Below are 16,551 nucleotides of genomic sequence, written 5' to 3' on the forward strand. Positions count from 1 at the left end.
TATCAATAGACACATGCACATACTTAAGTCGAGCAGACTCCGGAACATGTGTTACATCCATTTGCCATATCTCTAATGCCTTCAGGCCCCTGGGGTTCACAGCAATGCCCAGACCCGGCCCATTTCTGGTCCAGCCTTCTATGATAGAATGACCGGCTGGATAGACGAGGGGAGAGCAGTGGATGTCGTCTATCTCGACTTCACCAAGGCTTTTGACACCGTCCCTCACAACATCCTCCTGGGCAAGCTCCAGAAGTGTGGGATAGATGAGTGGACAGTGAGGTGGATTAGGAACTGGCTGGATGGGAGGGCCCAGAGAGTGGTGATCAGCAGTGCAGAGTCTAGTTGGAGGCCTGTAGCTAGCGGGGTCCCCCAGGGGTCAGTCCTTGGTCCAGTCCTGTTCAATTTATTCATCAATGACCTGGATGAAGGCACAGAGTGCTCCCTCAGCAAGTTTGCTGATGACACGAAACTGGGAGGAGTAGCCGATACCCCAGGGGGCTGTGCTGCCATCCAGAGGGACCTGGACAGACTGGACAACTGGGCGGTGGAAAACCTCATGCAATTCAACAAGGCCAAGTGCAAGGTCCTGCACCTGGGGAGGAATAACCCCCGACACCAGTACAGGCTGGGGACCGACCTTCTGGAGAGCAGCTCTGCGGAGAAAGACCTGGGTGTCATGGTGGATGATAAGTTGACCATGAGGCAGCAGTGTGCCCTCGTGGCCAAGAAGGCCAATGGAATCCTGGGCTGCATTAAGAAGAGCGTCTCCAGCAGGTCGAGGGAGGTGATCCTGCCCCTCTATTCAGCCCTGGTGAGGCCACATCTGGAGTACTGTGTCCAGTTCTGGGCTCCACAGTACAAGAGGGATGTGGAGCTTCTGGAGAGAGTCCAGCACAGGGCCACAAGGATGATCAGGGGCCTGGAACATCTGCCCTATGAGGAGAGAGTGAGGGAGCTGGGCCCTGTTCAGCCAGGAGAAGAGAAGGCTGAGAGGGGATCTAATCAGTGTCTACAAATACCTCAAGGGAGGGAGTGCAGAGGACGGTGATGGTCTCTTTTCACTGGTGGCCACTGATAGGACTAGAGGAAATGGCCGGAAACTGAAACACCAAAAATTTCATAGGAACTTAAGGAAAAAATTCTTAACAGTGAGGGTGACAGAGCACTGGAACAGGCTGCCCAGAGAGGTTGTGGAGTCTCCTTCTCTGGAGATCTTCAAAACCCGCTTGGATGCAGTCCTGTGCCACATGCTCTAGGTGACCCTGCGTGTGCAGGGGGGTTGGACTAGATGATCTCTAGAGGTCCCTTCCAACCCTAAGCATTCTATGATTCTATGATACTTCACTGTTCTTAACATGAATGCAGCTTACGTTGCACAAACCAGAGCTACTTCAGAAAGTCTCAATTTCTCCCTGGAAGAATGAACAGCTGGGGATACAGAAATGCAAGATTTGCTTTCTGTAGAACTTAATCTGGCTTTATTTATTTCATTAACCCACTTATTTCATTAACCCATTTCAGAAATCTGCACTGCTATGGAGAGTCCCTGCTCCTTATATCCCAAGAAAACACTTCCACTCCCTCTCTTTTACCGTGTGTAGTAGTTCTGTTGCTCTCTGACCTGACCAGAAAATGAGTTTTTATCACTGTGAAATTAGGTTTTTCCAAGACAGTGTTTCCACAGTGGTAAAAACTCATGTTGGCTGTAAACTATAAAAACTACACATGGTTCCAGAGCAGCAGGAAACCTAAGGCTCCTTCCATTCATGTGTTTCTTTGGACTTTCTCCACTTACACTGCATGCCAGGTGCACTCCAACCCTCCAGACCTTCTTTTGCTAGAAAACAGTAAAATACCTAGTGTCTGCAAGCAGCTCTGAGGAACTGAGGCCTGGAGACAGTTTTTTCTCATTGAAGCTGATTGAGCCAAGGTCTCCTCAGAAGTGGTAACAAGGGGAGGGAGATGTGAGAACCCCATTCCCAGCTGAAAATAAAATAAAAAATAAAAAGCCGGAGCGCGGGAGGGGGGGATGCAGGTAATGGACCCAGAAACAGGAACTTGGGATGGAAACATCCCCGGTGCTGACAAGTCCTCCAGGTTGGATTCCGCCTTGGAGTATGAAGAGGACGCAGGTGACTAGCAGCTGGCAAAGCAGCTTTCTGAACCAAACGCAGCCAACGTGCAAATCGGCCAGAACTACTTCTCGTTTTAAAGCACCCGAGCAGCAGAACATGCACAGCCGTTTCAAGCAGCAATCCCATGAAAGCTTTCCGTGAGAGTGTTAAAGCTGCGGCAGTAGGGCAGAGGCAGTTTATTTTATTAAAAATAAGCCCTTTGGGGATAGCACGGACCAGAGCGGCTGCCCGAGCACTCCTCCCCCGCACCGCGCTCTCCCCCCGCCATTTTCCCCTCGGGCTGCTGCGCTCGGGTGCTTCCTGGCGGCGAGCGCGCATGCGCGGCAGGGAGGCCGGGGCCGCTCGCGGGGGCGGGGGCGGGGGCGGGGGCGGGGGCGGGGGCGGGGGAGGAGCACGCGCATGCGCATGCGCGCGGCGCCGCACAGGGGGCGGCCGTTGTGGCGGTTCCGCGGGTGAGTAAGGCGGGGGCCGCGTCCTGTCCCGGTGCTGCCCTTTTACGAGGTGGCGGGTTGGAGGGGGGCGGCTCAGTTTTCAGCCGGGAACGAAGGGAGGGCGCAGGGATGTGTCTGTTTCGGCTTCCCCTGAAACGGTGACGTTGCATTTTGAGCCTGTGTGCGTGGTTTTCTTCTGCCGGCGCAGCCTGTCATAGGCTATATAGGAAGGTCGCCTAGCGCTGTTAGATGAGGCCTAAGAAAAAAACAAGGGAGCAGGTGCTTTTCTGCCCTAGGGGGAAACAGTTGCACAGTTTTAGTTGGGACCTTAAAACACATAGATATATGTATCAAAAACAAAACAAAAAAAGGTCTCATGAAAAAAACAGATATATCAAGTAGGATCAGTATCACTTCTTCATTTTGCCCTTTTTTCCATTCTCTTCTATAGCGTGCAGCAATCAAGGTGCAGACATTTTAAAAAGGAACAACGAGGTTTAATGTCTCCAAGTTTAGCCAGGATAAATGCATTTCGGTGTTTTATTTGTCTATCCTGCGTTGAGATTTTTAGAATAACTCCTGATCTAATATATCTGGGTTCTTGGTGTAATATATTTGGGTCCTGAAGCTATTGCTGTGAGCAGCATGCCGTTTTTTGTCGAGGTGGAACTTCCTGTTACCTCTTGCAACCTCATCAAAATTGAGAAGATGTAGGGTCTTTGGAAATGGCCAGGGCATGCATGTATATTACTTTAAAGTAAAGGAAATGCTTCTCATGTGTCTTTTCTTCTACACTACTTGAATGTGTTGCAGGTTCATCGTAATAAGCTTTTTAGAGCTGCTAAAGAATATCCGAGTGATTGACTAAAATTTGTGAATCATGCCACTTTGTTATGTAGAGAGTATGCATGTAAACTTGCTTCTTGCATGAAGGCTAGAACGGAATCCTAAAAGTGGAAGCCAGAGCTGTGGATGTGGTGAAATCTTATTTGAAAGCAAAAAAAAAAAAAAAGAGAGAGAGAAAATAATGTATGTGGTTCTTATTTATTTTTCTGCTAAAACTTTGTTTTTTAGGCAATGTAAGCATTTTAAGGATATGGTTGAGAAGAAATAGGTATGTCAACTCTTTGCCCACCGCCCTCACCTGCAGTTGCCAAAACAGAGATCTGTTTGAATGGAGAGTCTCCTTTGTTAGCTGCCACTTTTGCTTACTGGGACAATATTCTTGGTCCCAGAGTGCGACACATTTGGGCCCCAAAGACCAAACAAGTTCTCCTCAGCGATGGTGAAAGAACTTTTCTTGCAAATCACACACTAAATGGAGAGATACTTCGGAATGCAGAAAGCGGTGCAATAGATGTGAACTTTTTCGTTTTGGCAGAGAAAAGAGTAATCATTGTGTCATTAATCTTCGATGGAAACTGGAATGGAGACAGAAGCACCTATGGACTGTCCATTATACTTCCACAAAGTGACCTTGGCTTCTACCTGCCTCTTCACAGGGTGTGTGTGGATAGGTTAACACATATTATAAGGAAAGGAAGAATATGGATGCACAAGGTAGGTTTGCTTTTCATTGCTAAAAACAGTTGTCTTAGTTGTTTTGGGCACTAGCAAAATATGAGGCTGTGTCATACCCAGACAAAAACTCGAAGGAAAGTGATCTCTCTAGAAGTAAGAAATCCATATGTCAGCAAATTCAAAGCTGGATTTTCAGTCATGTGAATTGTTGTTACATAGGGCATTGTATGAGCATATGCCAGTTTCTAGTTAAAAAAGGTGTCCTATGAATTGTCTTTCATCTCCCTGAATCTAATAAAAATTAGTACTACAAAATGTGCTAAATAAAGTATTCGTATTCAGTAGAATTGGAAAATTACTATGTTTCAGATAATTGTTTTCACACTTTGTGTCCAAAAAAGGAAACTCTTGGAATGATTTCACGTTACTGCTATTGTATACAGTAGTCACTGCATTATTTCCCCAAAAAGATATTGGCAAGCAGTTTTTGCAAGAGAACTCACCAGAGTATTAAGCTGTGGGAGAATCAGTCTTTCATTAAAAACACGTGATGGTCTAATAATAAAGTCAGTTGCTCTCTATACGTTAGTACTTTTGACATAAAGAAATGCTCATGCTCTTACTTAATTTCCCAGTCATTTAGGTCTCTCTTTACAGACTTTCTGTGTGGAATAGGGAAGTTCAGATAAAGCTTTGTGCATCGTTGTTAACTACAGCTTCCCTCTTTTTCAATCTACTGTAGAAATGGCCTTTCAGTTATTTAAGCTTTTATTGTGAATAATAATTCAATATTGTTCAATTACATTTTGAATGTTGTTTGCTACTGAGCTGCTGGTGAGTGTGTTTGGAAAGCCTAGTCCAATCTCTTCTACAGTGGTGTTTTATATGCTGTGAGGTTTTGTGTCTCCTGGACTTGACTTCTGGTTCTTTAAAACAGAAGGCATGTTTTGAAGTCTTGTCAGTGTCTGAAGATGTGAAAATAATCCTGTCTTTCCTCCCCTGTCCAAACCAATGTCTTTCCTTATCCTAGAGATATCATTTTCTCCTGTTTCTGTGGGAGTCATCCCTGTGTATGTTAATCATTTGAAAATAAAAGTATATAAAACGGAATTCTGAACTTTAATCTTTTGATCATTTGTCATTTTCTTGGTCTGTAACAAAAGAACTACTAATCTGTTGTTACTGACATCATTCTCTCACTTTCCTGCTACTCCTGCTATGTGTAAGAGGTTTGGTGGGAAGTGGAACAGGGAGCACTGATCACTTTGAAGTGACTTCATTCCTAGCAGTGTCAACTCTGTAAAAGAAAAAGACTTGAACATCAAAGTTTGAATCTAAGAAGCATGTTTCTGAAGGGAAGAAATTTGGCCTTTGACTGTTGTGTGCATGCGTTTATAGAGAAATACCAAAGCTTTTATATTTAACTGCTTTCTTGCTCAGGAGAGGCAAGAACATTTCCAGAAGATTGCCTTGGAAGGCACGGAGAGAATGGAGGATCAGGTAAGACAGGCTGGTTGATGAATATGGCACAACATGACAAAATTAATCGACTGGATCTCGTGACTGTAGCACTTGGTGCCACTTCTCATTTCTGGGATTCAGGAAGATACTTTGGACTGGCTGATGACCTGCCATACACATGAGGCCAACTACTGAAGATAGGATGGTGGGAGCTGTGAAAAAACAAATACATTGCGTCACTTTATGTGTAAAAGGAAAGTCTATGAAGAATGTTGTATTTCAGAAGAGGGAAGTGTTTTATGTGTACTTCAGTTTCCCTAAAGGTAGTAGCTTCCACAGATATATGCTTTCTCCTGTTAAGAGTAGTTTTTCAATAGGTCATTACCTTTTCAGGTTACAGAGATGTATGGAATCTGTTGTGTTAGAATGTGCTTGTAGATCTAATGTGTGAGACTGTGAGGTTTCTGAAAGAGTAAGTAGGAAAATGTGGCTTTTGTGTGTGTGTGAAGCAAGAGAAATAAGGCACCATGTTAATAACTAGTAAGCCTGATACTGTTGCCCTGTCACTGTGAAAACATTATAGTTTGAATACAGTACTTGCATGTAATATGGTGTGAATAAATTGTATCATTATAAATGTTTTCTGAGTAGGTTGATCAAACTGATCTGGTGAATCAGCCTAGCACCCCGGGAACACATTTTACATGTCTGGTTAAAAAGTGAATTGCGTGTTTCCAATTTACAATTGCTGTTGAAGTTTTGTGTATTAACTCATACACCGCACTTGCAAATAATAGAAACTTAAGATGTTTTGCCTGAGTGTCTCCCTGGCAACTTCCTGTACTGCATGCTTTAACTTCAAACATGTTATTTATTCCACAGGGCCACAGTATCATTCCGATGCTGACAGGAGAAGTTATTCCTGTAATGGAACTCCTTTCGTCTATGAAATCACACAGTGTTTCAGAAGAAATAGATGTAAGTCCTTGTATTTATTGCATTCTGAGTAATAAAGTGATGTTCTCATTTGAAGCTCTCAACAACAACAAAAAATAACGTTCCACTTAGTGAAGTTTTGCTCAGCACTTAGTAAAATTAGCTACCAGTGATACCATTTTTAAAAGAACGGGAGAGAGGCTGTTCACACAAAACAAAACAAGTGAAGATGTAATTGGGTTTAATGTTGATAACCGTTTCAGTGTGGTTTATCATTCTCATGAAAGAAATAGAAGTGATTTGACTTGAACTAATTTAAGGTAATCTGGAGAAGGCATTAGAAAAACCTCTTGGGTGCAATCTGACTGTCAAGTTGGAGAAACAAGTTTAATCATCAGTGACTTGTTCAGTATTCTTTGGCCAAAGACTGAGGCCTTTTTACGCTTTTGGTTTTCTGGCAATGTTAAAACTTTAGTTTAAGCAGATCCTAAAGAGAGAGTTCCTGAAGAGCAAGCACCTGTGTTCAAAACAAAAAGTAGTTATTTAAAATTGGCACATATCCTTGTGTAACCTTTGTTTATGTTTATTTGCGTTTCAGGTAAGTGATACTGTGCTAAATGACGATGACATTGGGGATAGTTGTCATGAAGGCTTTCTCCTCAAGTATGAAATTCAGTTTTGATAGCAAAATGACATAGACTTGTGTGTGTGTATATTTATAAATATGTATGCATGTGAGTGTGTGATTAGATTTATTTGTAAGAATGGAAAAAGACATGTATTTGACTTTTATTGTATTTTTAATGTAAAACCAGAAATAATTGCACTTCAGAGAAACAGTATTCTGTGGGAATAGTATTTCATCGATTTTTAGATCATGTTATTTTAGAATATCACCCTTACAATTTCATTAATTTCTGTACTGCTTAACTTCAAATAATCTATAATCTGTTTATACAGTGTGACATATTCTTTCAGTACTGCACAAATTCATGTGTTAAATTTACAAATTATTGACACATAGTATTTACTTTTATAGAAAAATTGGGTTCTCTTTGTGTTTTTAATTCTTTAAGGCTATCACTCTTTATAAAATAATATGACGAATGTTGTTAGATGGATTGTTGTAAACAACTAGAGTCACTGATTCTATGATGATAAGTTACTCTTCTATCAGTAATGGCTGCCTTGATGCTACTTCTCTTTCACAGATAAAATTTTCAAGAAGCAGAATAACTTGGCCATTTGCCTAAAGGGTCCTAACATCAAGGACCCTGCTTGAAACATATCTATTACTCTGACATGCTGCTGACAACATCCAAATAAAGAGCAGTGAGATGTGCAGTGTTGCACAGTAGTCCTCCTAAGTCAGAGTCACTGCATATGTTATAGCTGTGTATCTCTACAGTGATCAGGAGCATACTTCTGCGTTATGTGATTTTCTGTGTACCCCCTTTTCCTGCTTTTATAACTTTTTAAAAAATTACTGCTAATAGTATCAAGGTCGTACAGTTTTATGCAGCAGTTGTACAATCAGTGGCAAGATTATTGAGCAGAAGTGACATGAATGATCTGATGAACTCTGTGTATTGAAGGATAAAGATTCAGTTAAGCTTCCTGTGCTGCTCTACTTGATGCTGTTTTTCAGAGGGTAGTAGACCTTATCAAGTCCTCTGGGTCTGCTCTCAATCTAATATAGTGTTGGAATGGATTTCCTTATTTTGCTGACTAAAAATTGGATCGCACAAAGTAAGAAATTCATCTGCACACCTTGAATCTATTTTAAAAATATTTGGTAAGGTAAAGAGTAGTAGGCCCACTATAAAGTCCACCTGTAGGACTTTCACCTGTAGGAGAGTCTCAGCATAGCTGTTATAATCCTAACCATTTTAGAAGTGTTTATTAGAACTGCTTAAACAGTATCCAAACAGTTGCTCAATTCTAATACTTATTCACAGCTGTCGGAAAAAAGCTTTCTAATTACAAAGATAACCAGACTTTTGATACCGTGTGGTAGGTAAGAAAAGTGATGACAAAGGTGACGACAAAACATCAACAGAAGTCTGTTAAGAACAGGCTAAGAGTTGTGAGGATGAGTGCAGATAAACTTGTAGCAGCTGCCAAACTGAGGAGTGACTAAATCAGAGCAGTGCTGCTGGCAAATCACAAGACAACACTCTCTAATTCCCAGTGTGTCACTCTATATCAAGGATCTCATACCTGTGAAGTGTTCTTGTCCATGTAGTTAACAAGAGTAGGGCAGTCCATCTACCAAGTGTCCCAAAACTGGTATCTGACACAAAGTTTTCGAAAATGAGAACCATCAAATAAATCATCTTTCAAAATTCTTTCAAATCCTTTATTATTAATGTCTTCTGCTATTTTAGGTGAATTATTTTGTAGTGGTGGTGAAGTGGTGTAGATGGTATACTACAGTTACGATACAGAGACAGTTTGGGTTAGCACCCAAGTGATATTTGGAGATTTTGTCTGCCAGTTTTTCTATCAATTGGACTAAAACTGTAAGTGTTGCTAAAATCTGAAAGTTATACTGGGGACTTAATTCTGTGGAATCATGGTGATGATTATATTTTAAAAGTATTTATAAAGGTATTAACCTGTTCTGTTTTTATTTGCAGTGCAATTAGTTCACATTTGCAGACCTGTGGTTGTTCTGTACTTTCTAGGAAGCAGTGCAGAAAAAGTGAATAAGGTAATGCACTTCTGAACAAACCAACTGGAATGGTCATTGTTAAGAGTGTGAATGTGTCATTTGCCTATAGATGTACCTGAGGTTGAAGAGAGAGAGAATATCATTATGGAATTGTCTTCAGTTAATTACTCTAACAGTTATCAATTCTGCTTGAAAAGTGGCTTATAAGTTGTTTTCTGGCAACTTTAAGCAAGGCAATATATTTAATTTTATTCATATTGTTCATAAGGGAGTAGTGGATGAATTGGAGATTTTAAGATCAGGTTTGTTAGCTATAAATATGAATTGAACCATTCTGGTGTGACTTGCATAGCTCAGGTCAACAGGTGTTGTCCATGTACTTTAAGAAATGGATATCTGCATAATTTTACTGTGCTGGGGAATACATACTTCTGCATCATGAACTGCTTGTGTTTCATGAAACAGATACACAACTGTAGTTATAAACACACTCCTCAGAATGTGCAGCTTATTAGGATCTTCATCTGTACCATCAGTTTCAAGATATTTGCATACCTATGTCTGCAATCTATTTGAAATTAATTTGTAAATAACTGCAGACTTAGATCCTTAAATTAAGTTGACTCAACTTTTCAGAAGAGCCAAAGAGATGCAAAACACAAATGTAGACCCCTAAAACTGCAAGAAAAACACCATATTTCAACATACTTGCTGTAGCATGTGTAAAACTGACCTAATGTTAGCAACTTTCCAGGGCTAGAAACAACAGGCAGCATTAGCTGCACTTCTTGGTAGAGAATAGTAAAATGTACATATACCACTATGATCCAGAACTCACCGTTGGAGGCTGTCATTTTGGAACAATAAAATTACTACCTTTTTATAGTCACCCTTTTCTCCATTTTATTAATACTTTTTAACTTTCTTCTAAATCTGTTGATTTCATATTGGTTCAGGTTAAGTATTTGTTATCTTTTCTGTTTTTTCTTGTAATGTTTTTTGTACAAATATGGGAAGTTTTGATGCTTTTTTAAAATTTACTAAGTGTTTAAAAGAAAAATTAAAGGAAGATTTTTTTTTTATTCAGTGTTTTCCAGCTCAAATTTTATACACAGCTTTCTGATTACATATAAAGCTAGTTTCAAATAAATTGAAAATAATTTCTGGAAGATATATATCTGTGTTGGTAGTCCACTGAAATATTTCTAAAATCTTATCTATTTATGGCATATGGCAGTATATCAGCCTTTCACCCAGGAGGGTTTCCCTCCACCCAGGAGGACTTAATTAGACTATTATTCCATCTTTTCTAATAAATTCACCAAAGTTAATCTTGAATCAAAATATGCACAGACAAATCATGGATTTTATTTTTTAAAAAGTAAATGGAAGTCACTAACTAAATTGCCTCTCTGCTTTCACTCTTTAATCTTCTAATGTTAAAGCCTGTTTGATTCAGAATATCCCTGCAGGTGGGAATGGAAAGAAGGGCTTTATAAAAACATAGGATCCTAGAGCCTTCAGGTATTAGATACTATTACGTTTAATGAGGACACTGGTACTACTCAGAGTATTTTCTCTGCAGAGTAGTAACAATATTTTCATGTTCTTAGACCGTGACATGGCTCCTGGAGTATACATGTGGAGAAGCAGTATGGTCAAATAAATTCATTTCCTGACAGAAAATATTTTTCTATATTGGAGTTTTCTCTCCGATCATGTTTTTTTAATTATGGTGTACTGATCGTTCAGTTCTAGTTTATTTTGTAAGCATAAGACTTTCCATTTACAGAAATTCTCACTTTTGTGTTTTTTTGATAAATATGTGAATGTATCTGTGTGTATTGCTTCAACATAAAATAAAAAGAATACTAGGCCTATTGAATATGTTATAGATTTGGTAAGTAACTGTATATTAGCTACTCTGCAATATATTCCTTTTTTAAAAGTTTAGAAAAGAAAAGGTCTTCTTGAGTAAACCTGTTTTAAAATAAGTACTTTGTGATATTTTTAAAAAATGTGAAAGAAAGAAGCTGTTTTGTGTGTATTGAGAGTGATGATAAACTACTCCCAATCAAACGCATACTAACACTTGACGTTCTGTTCATGAGATACAGATAACTGGAGAAAAGAAAATGATCAATTCTTAGATGAAATTTGCTAAATATAATTAGTAAGTATTGTTCCAGGGATATTAGATATTAAAGGCTTAAATAGTTAGGACAGTTTTTAAAAATGTATATTGATAAGCTAGATGTTTGAGAGAAAAAAAAAAGTCTGGAACAATGTGAGTTTCAATATATATCCAGGGCAATATTGGTATTTGATATAAATCAATAGATAGATATACATTGATATAGATATAAATTCTATACAAGTCCTTGCTGTTACTGTGTTCTTGTGCTCATTTTGTCATGGTACATCTATTCTAAAGAAAATGCTTTCTCTAGCTTGCTTTATAACTAAAATACCTGTTGCAAAGCATCAAATAGATTCTGTCAGAAAGTAGCATGGCATTGGTGGTGTTACAGATACTGAGCAAGGATAGGGCCTTCCCAAACACAGATAGATAAGAAATTACAGTTTGAGACTGTAGTTAAGATTAGTACCATGGAATATGTGCTAATATTTGAAGATTACTTTTAGTTGTTGCAGGATAGGTGTATGCAAAAGGTTAATGAAAAACATTTTTTACTTTTGATAGAGATCTTAAGGAAATAACATTGAGGAAACATAATAAGCATGGATGTTTATTGTTTAAAAAAATAACTTTGTCTATTGGAGAGAATAGCTAGTGTTTCAGTATGCAGCAATTAACAAGCCTAAATGAGCCAGAAAAGTAATCATAGTAACTCATTTTTAAGTAATAGGAAGACACAGCAAAAGTGATTTGCCCTATGTAGTTGGCTAAGAGAGTTTTGGCAAAAGGTGTAGAGTTTTACTCATTTAATAGGAAATTGGGATAATACGGCTTATGTCTTTATAATTTAAGTGTGTTACTACTCTCCCATTTTATTTCTGGGTCTTCTAAAAAAATTAGCATTTGAAATATGTAGTATGTTCTAGTCAAAAATTGTTTTTCAGGATCAACTTAGTCTTTAATTTTTCTTGTCTTTACAAAACTGTTTTTAAAATGCAGATTGTGAGAACATTGTGTCTGTTTCTTACGCCATCAGAACGGAAATATTCCAGACTCTGTAGAAATGAATCATCTTTCAAGTATGACTCAGGACTTTTTGTTCAAGGATTACTCAAAGTAAGTCCATTAGGCAAATTTTATTATGCAATAGCTTAAGATCATTACCCAGCTTGTGTATATGTGTATGCGTATCTAATATGTGACATTTTTACATTCTTGCCTAGAGAAATTTATTGTCTTTCATTCATTGTTTCCTAGTGCTAAAGGTATCCCTTTCACTATCTGTATGTTAAAATTACAAACTGTCTTTTCTACGAGTTACATATTTCTTTTTCCTGAAAAAGAAATATATATCTGGGGTGCAATAATAATTTTCTTTTTCCTGCTTGAGGTAGCTTAGATTCTAACATGCACTGGTTTTGTATTATAGCAAAACCCAATCCTATAGTTTCCAAGCATTTTAAAAGGACTGTAACAATGAGTGCAGATATATAGAAAAGTAGTGCTCCTTGCTTTGGTAAGTCTGTCACATTAGCCTAAATATGTCAGATAAGTATAATACTGAATTCTTAATGGAATCAAGAAGCGGGTCATGTAATAATGAAATGAAATAAACAAATTAACTCAAGACCTGTTTTCTCATCATTACCTAAAGGGAATCATCCATTACTCTAGGACGTTTTACTGGGCTTACTGTCACCAGTTTTGTCAAGTGAAATATGTCTAAACAAATGTCATTTAAACTGTAGGAATGATGTTTTAATGTTGTTTGATTTCACTATAGCTTTGTTTTTTCAAAAGAGTGACTATTTTTTTTCACGATAACAGGATGCAACAGGAAGCTTTGTGTTGCCCTTCCGTCAAGTAATGTATGCTCCATATCCCACTACACATATAGATGTAGATGTCAATACAGTGAAGCAGATGCCACCTTGTCATGAACACATCTATAAGCAACGACGATACATGAGATCTGAGTTGTCAGCATTTTGGAGAGCTAATTCAGATGAAGAGATGTCTCAGGATCCTATTATCCACACAGATGAGAGTTTCACACCCGATTTGTAAGTGCTGTCACGGCTCTCAAAGTTATTTGTTATGGGTTGAGAGAATATCAGTATAAAGCTTTTCAATAAAGTACAGGATTGGGGCTTGCTGTTGCACGAAAATACTTCAACTGTGGTACTTGGTCTTCATCTTTTGGATTTTCCTGGTTCTGTCAGTAGTCTTGCTGCATTAAATGTTACTGAAATTCATTTTCAGTGACACTTCAAACAGTGTTTTGTTCATTTTGTTGCCTCATTTTAAAAGGAATATATTAGGACAAAGTGTATTTGACAAGGCCTGATGGCTTTTCTGTTTTTGGTTCATTTTGCATGGCAAAAAAATAAGGCATAGAAGTTTTTTGTTACCCTTAAAAATAGCAGCATTATAGTTCACTACAATGGAGTTCACTTAATTTCTGCCAGACCATAAATGGTAATGCCGTTCATGTACAGAAATGTGTAGTGTCTCTTCATGGCATTGCCTTACATGTTTTTTTTGCTTTCGTTGCAAACGAAATACGTTAGTAAAAGCCTTCCTGGATCAGGTAAATGGTTTCATTTTCAAAAAGAAGAAGAGCTTAACATCAGTACTTTGGGCTCTAGCAATAAATAATTCAATGCAAATAGTTTTTTTTCTTGTCAGCTAGCTCCTTTTTACATTCCTACTGCTATTCCTTTCTGTACTGCTAGAGAGAAACTTCTAACAATGGTCATTTAAAATGTCTGGTTACTAGCACAGATATCTTTGAAAATATTTCAACTTAATTTGAAAATTGGGATAATGGTGACTTACTAGTCTTAGTTTTATTATCTATGAAAAACAGCGCACATTTTTCTATTACTATGCAACAATGTCTGGAATTTCAGCATTGGAAAAGATACCTGAGATTCACTTCAGATAATTTTAAAAAGGAAAATACAACTCAAATATCAATTGAAATGTGAAACAGCTTAACATACTATCTTTGAACGGTTAGAGCAGTAAGAATGTGTATGTATGAATCCAATGTTAGTTTGTTTGTTTTGCGTATTAGGAACCTGTTTGTCACATTTGCACACTATTTCTTTATATTCCATAGTTTGATTTCTGTATACAGCTAATTTTCTGGTGTAATTTTTAACAGATCTTTCACCTGAAACCAGGCTTATCTCTGAGGAGTACTTTTCTTGCACAATTTCTGCTAGTCCTTCACAGAAAAGCCTTAACTTTAATAAAATACATAGAGGATGACACGTAAGTGAATAAGTAATAGAAAATAGACTGTAGGAAATTATGTTCTTTTTGATGTAATCCAGCTTCAAAAATTCTTCTCATCTTTCTTGCAGGCAAAAAGGAAAAAGGCCTTTTAAGTCTCTTCGGAGTTTAAAGATAGACCTTGACCTAACAGCAGAGGGCGATCTTAACATAATAATGGCTTTAGCTGAGAAGATTAAACCAGGTCTACATTCCTTCATCTTTGGGGGACCATTCTACATTAGTGTACAAGAACGTGATATGCTGATGACATTTTAAAATTACCCATTATTCATGTGTAATATTGCAGTCTTGCATGCTGGTAAAAGAAATCAATGTGAATACCACATTTCAGACAATCACTGATTTATAATGAAGCAATAGTAATAAAGGAAATCTGCAAGAAGCAGGAAGAAATGCTATCAGACGGAATATCAACTGAAATAGAAGAGCATGCTTTGACTGTTAACAAGCAAGTGTTAACAACATAAATTGCAGCACTGCACAATGGAACTGTGACCTTATTTAAGATGTTATGTTCACTGCCAACCAGGATATTCTGCCACAGATCGTTGGTCTACCATTAAATATTCAGTAATGTAGCATAATTGAGATCTTTCAAAGCACAGAAAATTTGTTTTTCTCAGCTTCTGTTGTCAGTCTTTGGCTATTAACTGCTATTGTTTTATCCACTGTCAGTTTGTATGCAGGCCAGGTTAAAACCTTAAAATCTTCCCGCAGAGCACCAAAGTGATATTCTAAGTATTCTATTTGTATGCCGTAAACCTTTTCATTACTATGTTTTTTTGTTTGTTTTTGTTTTTTGACACTTTGGCTCATGGTTAATGTATGCTGTATTGAAACGGGTGACACATCTGTGTTTGATGACGGTGTATTTCTCTTTTTTTTGGATGAAGGCAGGAATATGTGTCATGTTTTAGAGTAACCTTATAACTAGTTGTTAATTGTAAAAGAACTGCTCTTGTAGTTTGAAAAGCTGCTATTGCTTGTTTGATGAACTTATTCACAGCAGTCCTTGGAGGACAGTTTCCTCTTTTCAAGGTAGTCTTTACTATCTCTTCCGTGAAATGAGATATAAAATCAATAATTCAGATTCATGATGTTTTTTTAAATGGAATACTGTCAGTTCCTAACACATTCAGAATTCTTTACTTTTCACAGAAAGGAGAGATTTATTGTTAAATATTGAGAGCTCCTGCAGGAAGGCAGTTGTGTCTCAGTTATGTGCTCTTTTTATGAATGAAAATGTTCAACCTCAGTAAGTAACTGCATCTTGTCCAGCCTTTTTTACTTCTTTTTTTATTATTTTTGGACAACAGACTTCACCAATTTTTCAGGAGCACTTGTCAGAGTTATGCTGACATAAGTTGCTTGGGCTTAGATTCTGTTTGTCTTGCTAGCATTTTCTTTTCCTTCTGCACTTTAGTCGGTTTATAATTAAACTACAAGTCTGATTCATAACCTTTAACTCTCTAGGCTCACAATTGTGGGAGAAATTATAATGAACAGTTTTGAACCTTACATAGAAATAGTGTTAAAGTCTAAATAGATGTAAATGTGGTGCTGCAATTAATCACTGTAGCTTGATAGCCGTTGGAAACGTAACATTAACACTATTAACAGTAAAGCTCTAATTTATTGAATATGCTCTCACTTTTTGACTAAATCCTGGAAACTTAATACTTTTGTTACACTTCTGTCAGCACAGAATGTATTGTGAAGTAAATTATTAAATGCATCTGCATGCCCTGTTGTAAATCTTGTTCAGAAAATGAAAGTATTCTAAGAAAACTCATACAGACTTTTTGCCTTGAGTTTCTGCTGAAATTTTTCAAAGAATTATTGTTCAGTATCTGAATCATGTAAGCCTTTATCCTTTGACACAAAGAACGAACAAACTTCTCATTAAAAGTAAGAAATGTTTATTCTAAGATGGGAACAATATAGGAA

General features: G+C 37.9%; 1 long non-coding RNA gene and 1 pseudogene across 1 annotated transcript; both read left to right on the forward strand.

The window, feature by feature from the left end:
* Window positions 1–3,941: 3,941 nt before the first annotated feature.
* Window positions 3,942–13,368, forward strand: LOC148592469 (guanine nucleotide exchange factor C9orf72-like; annotated as a pseudogene).
* A 490-nt stretch (window positions 13,369–13,858) lies between these two features.
* On the forward strand, window positions 13,859–14,803 carry LOC148592470 (uncharacterized). The gene is made up of 3 exons (XR_015913929.1): window positions 13,859–13,891; window positions 14,471–14,580; window positions 14,673–14,803. It is a non-coding gene; the product is annotated as an uncharacterized LOC148592470 (long non-coding RNA).
* Window positions 14,804–16,551: the final 1,748 nt, after the last annotated feature.

Source organism: Tinamus guttatus, unplaced genomic scaffold (genome assembly GCF_059628265.1).
Source record: "Tinamus guttatus ecotype Peru unplaced genomic scaffold, ASM5962826v1 Tinamus_guttatus_pri_ptg000584l, whole genome shotgun sequence".
Taxonomy (NCBI): Eukaryota; Metazoa; Chordata; class Aves; order Tinamiformes; family Tinamidae; genus Tinamus; species Tinamus guttatus.